The 14,127-nt window shown below is 42.4% G+C and overlaps 1 long non-coding RNA gene across 2 annotated transcripts; it reads left to right on the plus strand.

Annotated features, from left to right (window-relative positions):
* The first annotated feature begins 246 nt into the window (after window positions 1-246).
* On the plus strand, window positions 247-8,678 carry LOC148124791 (uncharacterized). Of its 2 annotated transcripts, none has more exons than XR_015745078.1 (3): window positions 247-385; window positions 5,875-5,975; window positions 8,547-8,678. It is a non-coding gene; the product is annotated as an uncharacterized LOC148124791 (long non-coding RNA). The 2 variants fall into 2 exon arrangements; XR_015745077.1 differs by lacking the exon at window positions 8,547-8,678 and adding an exon at window positions 6,281-6,418.
* The last annotated feature ends 5,449 nt before the right edge of the window (window positions 8,679-14,127 follow it).

The raw sequence follows: 14,127 nt of genomic DNA on the forward strand, positions 1-14,127 counted from the left end.
TCCATGGTTTGGAGTCGAGGAAAAGAAGAACGTGTCGTTGTGTTATGTTGTTACAATGTTGTTATGTTCTTAGTTGTGTTGCTGTGTTGTGTTTTGTTGTTGTATTTTGTTATGTTGTTATATTGTTGTTATATTGTATTGTGTTATGTTAATGTTAGGTTAGGTTGTTATATTCCACTTCCTTGGTAGAGGGAACAATCTCATAGACTTTCCAAAATTTCTTTGTCAATGCAGTTATTCTACGATAAAAAGGACGAGGGGATGACATCCATCAATCAAGGGCTTGTCCCCGGAAGATGTGGGTACTCCATCACTGGAGGTTTTTAAGAAGAGACTGGGTGGCCACTTGTCTGGAGTGGTACAGGGTCTCCGTCTTGAGCAAAAGGTTAGACTAGAAGACCTCCAAGGTACCTTCCAGCTCTGTTATTCTGTTACTCTCTGGGAAATGCGTATTTTTTTCCCGTTTATGAGACTGTTCTCTGCTTCTCTTCCCTCCACTTAACTTACCAGAGGCCTGCGGAGCAAATTGCTAGTTTCTTCCCGTGAGTCAGCTTCAGTTCAAAATGCCACTTCAACTCGTGGCATGCTTTGCAAACCAAGTTTCATACATAATGATGGATCCATCTGGGGATATGGCAGGCAATTCCTTCTCCCCCGTGGCTTTCTTTTAAGGGAGCCCTGTTCCCAGGGGATGCTGTCAAACCACTGATGGGGATAATGTCACTTATGGTGAGAGAGACAAATATAAACTGAGGGTCAAAAACCACATTTATGGAAGGTCCAAAATGACAGACTGGGGAAATGTAATGGATTGCATTTTGGCTAATGGATTGCGGTTTTTTTAATTGTGTGGATGACATGTTGTGATTCTTTTTTTCTCTTGAACTCCAGGCCTGGTAGAAATTTGCAAACGGGGCCTTATGGTTGCAGGGAATTGGGATTTCATAGATATGATCCATCCAAGAGAATACATTAGAAAATAGAACAGATTTTTTTTTTTTAAGAAATGCTGCTTCCAATCAAAAACAGACCAAGAGATATGAGGGAGGCCTTGTCTCTTAGTAATTTTGGCAGGTCACAGAGATTGAAGAATGCCAGGGATAGCCAAGAAAACAAACTGGTGAAATACTGAACATTTAGGTTAACATGTGTGCAGATATATAGGTGTGTTTTTGTTATCAATAGGTTTTGATTCTCAATACCTTATTATCAATAGGTTTTTTTTTTCATATGTAAAATGAAAAAGAACAATGTACGGACAATTTAGGAGACTCTAGAAAGAGTGCAGAGAAGAGCAACAAAGAAGATTAGGGGACTGGAGGCTAAAACATATGAAGAACGGTTGCTGGAATTGGCTAGGTCTAGTTTGAGAAAAAGGACTAGGGGTGACATGATAGCAGTCTTTTAATATCTCAGGGGCTGCCACAAAGAAAGAGGGAATCAAGCTATTCTCCAAAGCACCTGAAGGTAGAAGAAGAAGCAATGAATGGAGAGAAGCAACCTATAACTAAGGAGAAATTTCCTGAAAGTCAGAACAATTAATCAGTGGAACAACTTGCCTCCAGAAATTGTGAATGCTCCAACACTGGAGGTCTTCAAGAAGGGAATAGGACAATTATTTGTCTGAAATGGTATAGAGCTTCCTGCCTGAGCAAGGGGTTGGACTAGAAGACCTCTGTGGACCCTTCCAACTCTGCTATTATGTTATATTCTACTTCCTCAGTTCAGTGAAGAAGAAGCTCGTGCTGTTTCAAAAACTATTCTGCCAACACATTTATCCTACAGTAAAAGGAATCGCTAGACAAAATATTCTTTATTTACCCTGATAAAATTGACCTTGAACTTAAAACAATCTCCTCTTAGAGGAGATGGGCAGGAAAAAAAAAATATTGCAGATATTCTTTCTTGTACTCTCGAGGAAGTAATGTGAAAGTAAATAATGGTCATAAAGGACCTTCAAACTCCACCACAAATGGATGGATTTAAAAGTAAATTATCTAGAGGCAAAGAGAGTTGGGAGGAGGGGAGAAACTCCTTTTCATAATAAGCTCATTAAGTATTTTCCAAGAAAACCCCATCCCGGGTTTGTTTTTCAGCGGAGAAATTATTTGGCACTGGTTTTTTTTTAAAAGATTATCTCCCTCTGCTAACGTCACAACCGTATCTTCCCAAGTGCAAAAAAAAAACAACAACCAGAATAAGCATCCAGTAAGCCTGGCTGCATTTAGAGAAACTATTAGTGCAAAGGTTGTAAGTGTAAAAGATGTTGAGACTCTAGTGTTGTCCCCAGTTTGCGTCTGAGCTTGGTGCCAAAGCCCATGACAGACTCCAGACACGAGGTGCAGGCTTTGCTGGTGGCTTTTTATTGGAGTACCCCAAGGAAAAGGGCTCCTGGCCAAAATGCCGAGAGTCCAGAACAAAGGATCGAGTACGCTTTATCCATTTTCACTCAAGGAGAAGGTGGGAGAAAGCGAGATAATAAGAATAAGAATCATCTAATAAACATTTTAGTAATAATTCTACGATTTGTTCTATTGATCTCTAGCTGTCCCTGTTCCCAAGTCTTGGCTAATGAATGCCCTAGGAATTATCTAATACACATTTGATTAGCTGCAGACCTAACTGCTAGCTGAGTTGGCTAACCAAGTTGGCTAACTCATGCTACTTTTATCAGCTTTCCAGTTAGCCAGGATTGTTACAAGATTTAGACACTGTGGATATTTGTTGTTCTTGCCAGACAGACTCCGGCTTCCTAATTTACTTTGAAGTGTGTGCCATGACCTGGCTTTATTTTAGCAGATGGCCCATCACTAGAAAGAGAGCAGAGAAGAGCAACCAAGATGATTAGGGGACTGGAGGCTAAAAACATATAAAGAACGGTTGCTGGAACTGGATATGTCTAAAGAAAAGAAGAACTACGGGGAACATGATAGAAGTCTTCCAATTTTTGAGGAGCTGACACAAAAAAAGAGGGAAGTCAACTTATTTTTCCAAGCAATGGGTGGAAACTCACCAAGGAGAGAATCAACGTAGAACTAAGGAGGAATTTTGTGACAGGGAAAACAATTAACCAGTGGAACTCCTTGCCTCCAGAAGTTGTGAATGCTCCAACACTGGAAATTTTTAAGAAGAGATTGGACAACCATTTGCCTGAGATATTTAGAATAGAATAGGAGCTGGAAGGGACCTTGGAGGTCTTCTAGTCCAGCTCAAGCAGGAGAACCTATACAATCCCAGACAAGGGACTGTCCAATCTTTTCTTAAAAACCTCCCCTAATTCTTCTTTTCTTTAGACCAGCCAACCCCAGAACCTGCAGCTCTTCTTCATATGTTTTAGTCTCCAGATCTTCGATCACCTTACTTGCTCTTCTCTGAACTTTTCTCCAAAGTCTCAACCTCTTTTTTGTAGTGTGGTGACCAATACTGGATGCAGTTTTCTAGGTGGGGGTCTTACTAGGGTTTTATAAAGCAGCACTGATGCTTCACGCGATCTTGATTCTGTGCCTCTGTTTATACAACCCAGGATTGTATTCTCCTTTTGGGCAGCTGCTGCTGTTGCACACTTTAATGTAATGCATTGCAAAACTCAAAGAGTATAGGGTTTCTTGCCTGAGAAGGGGGTTGGACTAGACGACCTTTGAGGTCCCTTTCACCTCTCTTTATTCTGCATTTATTTATTTTTGTTTAGGAAAAGAATAAGCAGGTTGTAATTGGAATCCATTAGCTATTCTACTGAAAGCTGCCTCTTTTATTTAAATATTGAATGGGGGCTTGGAGGGGGGAACATTAAGAGGCTGTTTTAAAGAGCACGTCGTTCCCAAGTGATGGGATTTGAAGGTCACCGATGAATTAAGCCAAATTCTCTTCCGTCACCGAGCTGCCGAGCTGCGTTTCCCTACGAACCACAACAAAGCCCCTGTTTTCATAGCTCATTCACGTCAATTCCTTCCCCACCCCTTCCTACACACACTCCATTTGCACCCTTTTCTGCGGTGCCAAAGTCCCAGTATGTGTTTTTATATATATATATATATATATATATATATATATATATATATATATATATATATAATGTTATGTTATATTATATTATAATATATATATATATTATAATATATATATATAATATATTATATTATATATATATATATATATATATATATATATATATATATATATATATATATATACACACACACACACACACACACACACACACACACACATAAATCTTCTTTTGTTCTCCGAGAAAGTTTTACAGGCATTTCTCCGCCTAAACAGGAATTTCAAGATCGACTTTATTGGCCCGAAGCTCATTTAAACCAGGGAGGGCCTGGCTTGGAATGGGATCAAATTTAATTTTCACAGTTATAATTATGAGTGGCTCTGACCTCTGGTTACTCATAAAACGCACCCTGTTTTTATAAAGAGGGCTTCGCTTTCTCCCCTTGGGGGAAAAAAATGGGTACATTGGGCAGGTAGTTTTCAAATTACAACCGTTTGTACAACCAAGAAGTACAATGGCACTGAAAAAAGGTGATTTATGACCATTCCTCACACTTACGACCGTTGTACCATCCCCATGTGACAATTGATTCATGCTTATGATGGCCGCAGTGTCCAGGGATCATGTGATTCCTCTGTTTGCGACCTTCTAACGAGCTGAGCCAATGGGGAAACCAGGTTCACTGAACCGCCATGTTACGAACTGAATAATTCACTTACCAACCAGGGCAGGAAAGGTCATAAAATGGAGGGAAAGCTCACTTAACAAATGTCTTGCTTAGCAACATAAATGTCAGGCTCCATTGAGGTGGTTTCGCACCTTGTTTTATTTTATGCAATGGGTGCTATTTGTCAACTAAAAAACAAAAAAATAATATTCCTTTGATCTTTTTAGTTGCCAGCAGAAAGGGAGTTGGGAAAGCAGTGCATTCCTTAAATGCCTCAGATAATCACTTTGGCAGCCCGAAGCTGTTGGTGCACAAGATTATTACTGGAGAGCTCGATTGATGACTCTTGGCTATGGATGTGTCCCGTTGGAGAATATACATCCAGGGGGTGGAGGCAGGGGTGGGATTCAACCGGTGTTACTACTGGTTCGGTGACTATGTTGTGCTGCATGTGCATGTTTAAAAAAAACCCTTCAGCTGTGCCACCCAGACAGCGGAAAAGTGCTGCATGCAGGTACGCAGCATATGAAGAGCCTCTTTTTCCTTGCTTTTTTCAACCTCAGCTGTGCCGCGCAAAGCAGCTGAGGTTGAAAAAGCAGGAAATAAAGGACAGGTAAGAGCCCAGGCGGCCGGGTGGGCCAAACAGCAGCAAACACAGAACCGGTTTGGTGGCTGCTGGTCTTCAGAGCTACCGGTTCTATAGAACCAGGCAGAACTGGTAGCATCCCACCCCTGGGTGGGGGGACAACCAGGGTCAAGGAGGAAATGGATGATGTATTTTAGTGTCAGCTGCACCCAGCCAACATGAGCGCTTCTAATAAATCTTTTTTTTTTTTTACTCCGAGATATGTGGCTAGAGACTTATGATTCGAATGGGGGTGGATTTGTTAGAGTCCTGACACTATTACTGGAGAAATCCTTTCTACTCTGCATTTGGCCTCAAACAGCTCCAAAAACAAAGCAGGATTATTATTATGATTATGATTATTATTGGGGGGAAGAATCCTCAACTTACAACCCTTGGTTTACCATTTACCGACCGTTTGAACCGATGCTTGAGTGAGTTATCCCCAGTCTTGCATTTCCCACAATCACCCCCATTTCTATGTGGGTTTCATTTCTCATTTTATTTTTTGCTTTGGATTTCTTTCCTGTAAGCCTGTAACTTTTTTTTTTTAATTCCAACTTTTTCGTTCCTCAGCAAGAAACTGCAGGTGAATTCCTGCTTTTCCCTAACTCCAGATCGAGATGTCTTTTTTCCAAATTGCTGCTTTACCTACGGATTGCATTTTCAACACCACGGTAAGCTATCCCCATTAGCTTCTCTGAGTCCTTTTTAAAGGAGAGATTATAGTGAATTAATAAATTAGCATCTTCTTTATTGAATACAGGCAAACTGGGGAAAAAAATATGTCAAGGGGAGGTAGATTGTTTTTTTTTAAAAAAAAGATTTTGCCCCCTGTTTATACTGTAGAATGAACACCTATTATAAGGGAGTAATCTTAGATAAAAACAACAAGGAATTCATGTTCGTTTGTTAAAAAACATTTAGTTATCTGCTTATTAAAAAAACACACACAATGATCTGTCCATTTGTTTTTCAAAAGCTAGGAAAATGGAAGAAGAAAAAAGAGATTTAAAAGCTTTCTTTAAAACGAACGGCAGAAAGACAACCGAGAACCTGCAACTAAAAAAATGGAACGGCCAGGATTAGAAAAATAATTCATCAATCAGCCAGCCCCAAATCCTGCTACAACAAGGCCTTCTGTAACAAACTGTCATCAGGGAGGAGTGCCAAATCCATCTCCCTTGGCAGAGAGTTCCACCGACCAGGTGTGGCTTCAGGGAAGAAGAATTCATGCCAAAGGTCTGTATTCTGGGATGGGTAGCCAGCCCACCTGTATAATGGGGCAAATAAATAAAACCCATGTTTGATGCTCTCTGGTGAACCTTAAGTGGTCATCATCAAAAGTCCTCCATCCCGTAGTCAAAAGACCTTTGATCTTCGCCAATCAAAGAGGCTTGGTTGGGTGTTGAAATCCTCGGCAGAAGGAGGAGGAGGAGAAGAAGAAGAAGAAGGAGGAGAAGAAGAAATAGAAACTGGACAAACTTGTCTGATCAGAAACTCCAACAAGTCCGAAGAAGAAAAGAGAAATGACAGCTAGACTGGTGGTGCCCTGGAGATGGGCTAAGTCGCAGATCAATCATCGCGGTACATTTGGGTAAATTTGGCAAGCACCTTAACCTACATTTGGAGCATGAGGGAGGCAGGCGGAACACTGTTTTGCCCGTTCTTCATTGAAATGATACTTAAATCACGGCACGCATTGGAGCTCATCCAACATCTTTAGGTAGACATTAAAAGGTGGTGCCACCAAGAGAAACGGCCAATAAATGCTCTGATATGAAGTTATGGGCTTTCCTTGTAGTTCTGTACGGGGAAGTGAGAAGTCAAGAGAGAGAGAAAAGAAATATGGTGTTGTCAGAACGGTGATTAAAAAAAGATGTTATGATTCTAGAAAGAACGCAGAGAAGAGCAACAAGAATGATGAGAGGGCTGGAAACTAAAACATATATAGCAATAGCACTTAGACTTATATACCGCTTTATAGTGCTTTACAGACAGATAGAATTCTTTATTGGCCAAGTGTGATTGGACACACGAGGAATTACAGCCCTCTCTAAGCAGTTAACAGAGTCAGCATATTGCCATATGAAGAATGGATGCAGGAATTACCAATAGGTATGTCTTGTTTAATGAAAAGAAGAACTAGGGTTGACGTGATAGAAGCATTGCAATATTTAAGAGGTTGCTACAAAGAAGAAGATGGGGTCAACCTCTTCTCCAAACCAGCTGAGTTTGACAAGAAGCAATGCATGGAAACTAATCAAGGAGAGAACAAATTTAGGATTAACGAAGACTTCCAAGGTCCCTTCCAACTCTGGTATTCTGGTACACATAGGTTGGATTTTAATAAGGAGAGCTGGCTTCCAGCAGGAAGCTTTTATCTCTTATCCGTCTGCCAATGATCTTCTACAAATTTATATTTTCAAGCATCGTCGTTAAATGATAATCAGCCAACAGAGGGGTAGATAACTAGCCATACTTTGGTCATGAATCTCTTCCATTCTCATGAATCTCTTCAATTGTATTTTTGTCACTTTTTTGCAGATATTTTTGATGCTTCAAAATTTCCTCAGTTGCATTGGCCATTGACTGTGATGAAATATGAAAGGCACCTTTTTTTAAAAAAATCCATGATCTGGGAATTAGATAAGTGCCTGAATAACATTTGATTTTGACCCTAAATCAAAAGACATCCATTTTCTTGGTCCTTTTCCAAATGAAAGACAAATGCCTGGGGCAGCTCTTCTCAGCTGTGAACTCAGCACAAGTCCATTTTAATCTATTATCTTGGACCAGGTGTTGATATAGACAAAAAACTCAGCTCTCATCTCAACACCATTCCAGAGTTACCTGGTCCTTGAGCTCATAATGAAAAGGAGAGCCCTTTTCGTTTTGACTCTTCATGTTAAAAATGTACCAATCAATGTTCAAGTTCTATGCAAAACCTCACCGTGAAAACTATACCGTTTATTCAGATTAAAATAATTGGAGTTGATGAACTTCTTATGATCACAAAACAGGTCCTTCTCCACGTGGTAAATCCCATGGCATTCTTCGTTATGCCTAGCCTAGAGGTGAACCACACAACCTCTAAACTAATTGTGTTTCTTTTGGCCTCAAATCTGCGTTCCTCATTTAGCAAGTAATAACTCTGCACAATGTGCATGTTTGCGTTCTCAGTAACTACATGCAAATCCTCCAGGCACCAATTACACAGCTTCTTCTACTTTTGTTCTGCCTTGCAGTTACATTAGCGCAGCCACCAGATTTCCAGAGACCAGCACCTCTGGAATTTCAAGACCAAAAGTGAAATGACGGGCATCGCCTGCCTCGTCCTTCACTGCGGCACAGCTAATTGGCCGCGGGCGGATTCTCCTACATGTCGGCACACATCTCCGAGGGTTGGGCTAACCCTAAAGGCAAGGAAGGGGGGTGTTTGTCTGCCTAACCCAGCCAAGAAGAGTCATCTAAGAAGCCAAGGTTGCCATAGATCACACAGTTTCCTTGCGCAGAGAATGGTTGTCCCCAAAGGTGCCTTTTTTCCCCCTCACCAAGAGGCAGCTTGGACTTTCCGTTTTTTCTTTGAAGAGGTTTCGCTTCCCATCTGAGAAGCTTTCTTGGCTTCTCTCAGAAGCTGTGATGACCCAGGGTGGGGGTACAAAAGCAACAAAGTCACAAAAACAGGGGAAGTCCCTTTAATTCCTTCAACTTGGCTTCAAAAGTTCAATTGACTGGAAATAAAACTCCCCCACAAACAGTTGCGAAAAGGAAGAACTTCCATTCAAACTCAAAATACACATAAATTATAAATCGGGAAAAAAAAAGCAACACAAACCACACTGAAGCTATTAAGGAGACCAGGCAGGAGAAGGGCTTGAAAACGTCCACAGATATCGAAATACACACACTGGGAAGGACGCCAGAACTGAGATAAGAACTGAAAGACTAGAATTATTTCACGCTTTGTTTCGAGCACTGGCCCATGCGCAGTTTGTCCTTTTAAACAGTCCTCACAGCTGCAGCCCATGAAGGGGATCAGGGCCCTTTCCTCCCCCATAGACCATGCCATTCATGTTTCTCCATTATCCGCTCCTCCCTCCGTGCCCTAGGATGAAGAGGGGATGGGGCCTGGGTCTTCCTCTGACTGCCCAGCTGGCCTCTGTCCTTCCCCAGTTTCCTCCACAACCTCCGGAGCCACACTCCCACTCCCTGTTGGCTGTTCCACCTCTCCCTCAGAGTCAGATTCTAACAGGGGCATGACAGAAGCTTCTGCTCTCAGAGCTGAAGAAGCTTCTGGGATGAGAAGCGAAACGTCTTCAAAGAAAAAAACCCAAAAAGTCCTGTTGCCTCTTAGGAACAAAAAAGTACCTTTGGGGACAACCATGATTTGGGATGACGGAGAATCTCCCTAGACGTTCTGTGGAGGGGGAGGATGAAGAGTCTTTGAACGTTTGGAGAAGATTCCTCAGAATGCAGGTAACCCTTGACTTACGACATCAGCCGAGCCCAGAGTTTATGTTGGCTGAGCGGGACATTTGCTGAGGGACCCTTGCCCCATTTTACGACTTTTCTTGCCACCGTTGTTAAGCGGATCCCTCCGGTGGTTAAGTTAGGAAACAACCCTAAGTGAACCGTCAACTTTGCTTGTCAGAAGGTCGTAAAAGGGGATCGCCTAACCCCGGGGGTCACCGTGCCCGTCATAAATAGGAGTCAGTTGCTGAGCAGTCTGAATTTTGATCACGTGGCCACAGGGATGCTCCATCGGTATTCATCTGGCTAGCGTCCTGTCAGTGTGTGAGAGAGTTGAGAGCTGCTTGGAAACTGAAAAATTATATGCTGTGTGAGCAAGAAGGAGACAGCAAGGAACCTGGGCGTGGCTTAGCTCAACTGTTCTGGACTAAAGCTGCTTGGTGCTGTGAAACTGAAACTGAAAATCCTCTGCTTGTGTTTTGCCTTTGGAAGAGATTTCTTTTCAGGTGGGGAGGGGGAGTAGAACTCCTTAGCATCAGAGCGTGTTAATAATAATAACATAGGAAATACTAAATGCTCTGATGGTCAATTCGAAAAATTGAAGACTTTGTTTTGTTTTATTAATGTAGTTATGAAATTTATCGTTAGGGTTGGCCTAATGGTTAAGGCATCAGGCTAGAAACCAGGTGACGGTGAGTTCTAGTCCCATCTTAGGCATGAAAGCCAGCTGGGTGACTTTGGGCCAACCACCAGGAGACGGTGAGCTCTAGTCCTTTCCTAGACACAAAAATTGGGTGGTTGATTCTGGGCCAGTCCACCTCTTTCAACCCAACCTGCTGGGTTGCTGGCAGGGAAACAGGAGGAAGAAGCAGCAGGCGTGTTCCTGAGTTACTTATAAAGAAGTCAAGGCAGGATAAAAATCTAATAAATAAATTTATACCCTGCTTTAATTGCTACAGCTCAAGGGGATCTCCATTTCCCCCTACATCCCTCTGAGACTCTTCCCCCTTCCCCAAAATGGCTTCCAATTTGAATTAAACCCCGCATCCGACGCACTCCTTAAATACAAACGTATTCCAGATATCAAGGCTTCTTCCAAGCCGGGTATTTTGCTGTTTGCTAGAAAAAAAACCCGAGGCTTCCAGTGCAAAGTGATTGTCTTGGGAGACGAGTCAAACGAATTTCTCAAATTCTTCTTAAAAAACCTCAACTTCCAAACAGCTGGATGCATTTCCTGGATCTGGAGTCATATCATGCCTCAACGTCATCTGGACCTCTTCCCTAGCTGCGGCTTGACCCGAGAAGAACCCACAGCGATTTCCTATTTCCCATCCTTTCCAAGCTTTTTAAAGCGAGCATTGTGGAGAATCCCATTTTTAGGGGCGTGGGCTCAACTTCGTGCGTGCCGACATTACTGAATAAATCCATGGCTTCATTTCCCAAATATTTTTATTTTCTTCACACCTCCAGCTGTCAGAAAGCAGCCGATGTCATTTGCCTGGATTATTTTCCTTCCCCACCGGGAAGACGTCTTCGTAAGGTCTTATTTTTGAACGCAAGACCTCCCAATGGTATTATGTTACGTGGATTGTGGCAAAGGAAAGGATGTGACGAGGTGCTAACAAGGAACGATTTAAAGGCAGAAACCTTGCCTGGTTACAGGTTTATATATATATATATCTTTGGTTATTCGGGTTTTCTCCAGCGTAAAATTGGAAGTATCTAGGCGACGTTTCGATGAAGTCTCATTCATCATCTTCAGGCTTGTGTCTTCGGCTTTGTGCTTCTCAGAGTAAAGAGTGTCTTTGGCATTGTGCTTCTTACTCTGAGAAACACAAAGCCAAAGACACAAGCCTGAAGATGATGAATGAGACTTCATCGAAACGTCGCTAGATACTTCCAATTTTTATATGGGAGAAAACTGAATAACCAAAGATCCACATATGTGTGTGTGTGTGTGTGTGTGTGTGTGTGTGATATGTGTGTATTTTCTTAAGTTTTCGTGGTACCATTATGGTATTCAGCTTTGTATGGTTTTTCCATTCAGTTGTGCTTTTAAGTTGTAGCAACATTTTGGCAGATGAGATTCTGCCAAGCGTTGCTACAACGCCAATGCGTGGATACTGAACAGCTGATTTACATGTTGTAGCAAAATATATATGTAAAACTCATGCATCATCACGAAATCTCCAGAACCGTAAAGCCTACAAACTTAAAATTTGGCACGTATGTTCCTCTTGACTTCTAGTGGCTCACTAAGAAATTTAATAACTCAATTAATAAAACAAAGCAAAGCAGAAGCAAGTCAAAAAAAAAATCCTAGTCCTGTTTCCTTCCTTTTCATTGCTGCTCTTCAGATTGGAACACCCCTTTGTCTGAAATGGGTCAGGGTTTCCTGCCTGAGCAACGGATTGGACTAGAAGACCTTTCTAGGTCCCTTTCAACTCGGCTAGTCTGTTAAGACCATCAGCTCCCAAACTTCCCCAAGCCACAATCCCTCCCTCCACCAGAGCTAAATTACAACAGGGTGGAAGCGGATGAGAAAAAAAAACAGGGAAAGTTTTCATCTCCACCTGCCAGTTAGAAAAACTCGAACCAGTTTAAGCAAACCCGCTGAAAATAAGGTTTATTTGGGTGGTTCTCAGCTTTAGTGGCTTTTAAACCATTTCCTCCTTTAAAATAATAATAATAATAATAATAATAATACTCTGTTTTCCCGAAAATAAGACCTAACCAGAAAATAAGTCCTAGCATGATTTTTCAGGAGGCTCATCATAGAAGCCCTACCCCCAAAATAAGCCCCAGTTAAGATTGTCAGCCAGATGGACCCATTTAGTATTGTATTTCCCTGAAAATATGACCTAACAGGAAAATAAGCCATAATGCGTCTTTTGGAGCAAAAATGAATCTAAGACCCGGTCTTATTTTGGGGGAAACACGGTAATAACCAACGGAATAGGAAATGCCTTCTTCACTCCTCCAGCACTGATTGAGAGCAAACTCTGGTTTCCATGGGATGGCACTTCTTTTGGCACAACGGTGGTGCCGTATTCTTCTGCCTTTTTCCACAAAGAGAGGGAGGGTGGGAAGGAGGCCTATTTCAACACTCCCCCCCTCTCCATACCCCACCCTAACCCGTATAAACACGATCAGGGGTGGAAGGCGTTTGCTAAACCACCAGAAGAACTTGTTCCTGACCCAGTGACCTACTTATTTTATTTTTTTTTGCAGCTCCGCCTAACTGCACAACCTCTTCCAACTTCACCCACAGCGGGTGGCTGTGACCACAGACAGACAGGTTGGCAGGCAGACAGCACGAAACAGGAACCCAGGGAGGATTTTTGGGCCCTGAAGTCACCGCTCAGCCATCTGGCTCGCAGGAGAGCAAGCGAAGGCTGGTTTTGTTTTGGTTTTTTTGGTTTTTTGTTTTGCAAAGGATAGGAAATCCCCCTTTTTTCCCCCCTCCTCGTTCCCAGAGGTGTCTGCATCATTTTTTTTAGAAGGATGTCAACATTCCTACTGCCGAGGGGCTAAAATGGTTGGGGAGAATGGAGGTTTTTTTGGGGGGGAAGGGGGTTTAAATCCAAAAGGAGGGTTCCCTGAGTTGTCTTGCAGAAAGAAGGAAGGGAGAGACGGTTTGGACGGGGATGGAAACAATGGTACGAAAAAGAAAAGAGTTGTGGTTTTTCAAAAAAAAAACGTTGCTTGCTCAAAATAAGTGCAAGTGAACTCGAGTCTGCTTTGAATGGATAAGGTTTTAAATGACTCATTGAAGAAAATGTGGTGGGTTCTTTTTCCTTTCCCCTTTTCTCCTTCCGAGGTGGGTAAAATGAGGAGCCAGATTGTTGGGGGGCAAGAGGCTGACTCTGTAAACTGCTTAGAGGGGGCTGGAAAGCACTGTGAAGTGGCGTCTAAGTGCTATTGCAGGCTCGCTTTGCCCACTGCTAGGAGTTCGATCCTGACCAGCTTAAGGTTAACTTAGCTTTCCATCCTTCCAGATTGTCAGGGGCAGTAGGCTGACTCTGTAAACCACTTAAGGCTGTAAAGCGGTATATAAGTCTAAGGGCTATTCCTTCCTTCCTTCCTTCCTTCCTTCCTTCCTTCCTTCCTTCCTTCCTTCCTTCCTCCCTCCCTCCCTCCCTCCCTCCCTTCCTTCCCAGTTGTTAGAATGAAGTATTGCACACTAACTCTGCCCACTGCCAGGAGTTCAATGCTGACTGGCTCAAGGTTGACTCAGCCTTCCGTCCTTCCGAGGTGGGTAAAACGAGGAGCCAGATTGTTGGGGGGCAAGAAGCTAACTCTGTAAAACTGCTCAGAGAGGGCTGTGAAGTGCTGTGAAGCGGTATATAAGTCTTA

Source organism: Pseudonaja textilis, chromosome 12 (genome assembly GCF_049901715.1).
Source record: "Pseudonaja textilis isolate UNSWEBS1 chromosome 12, rPseTex1.2, whole genome shotgun sequence".
In the NCBI taxonomy this organism is placed as follows: domain Eukaryota; kingdom Metazoa; phylum Chordata; class Lepidosauria; order Squamata; family Elapidae; genus Pseudonaja; species Pseudonaja textilis.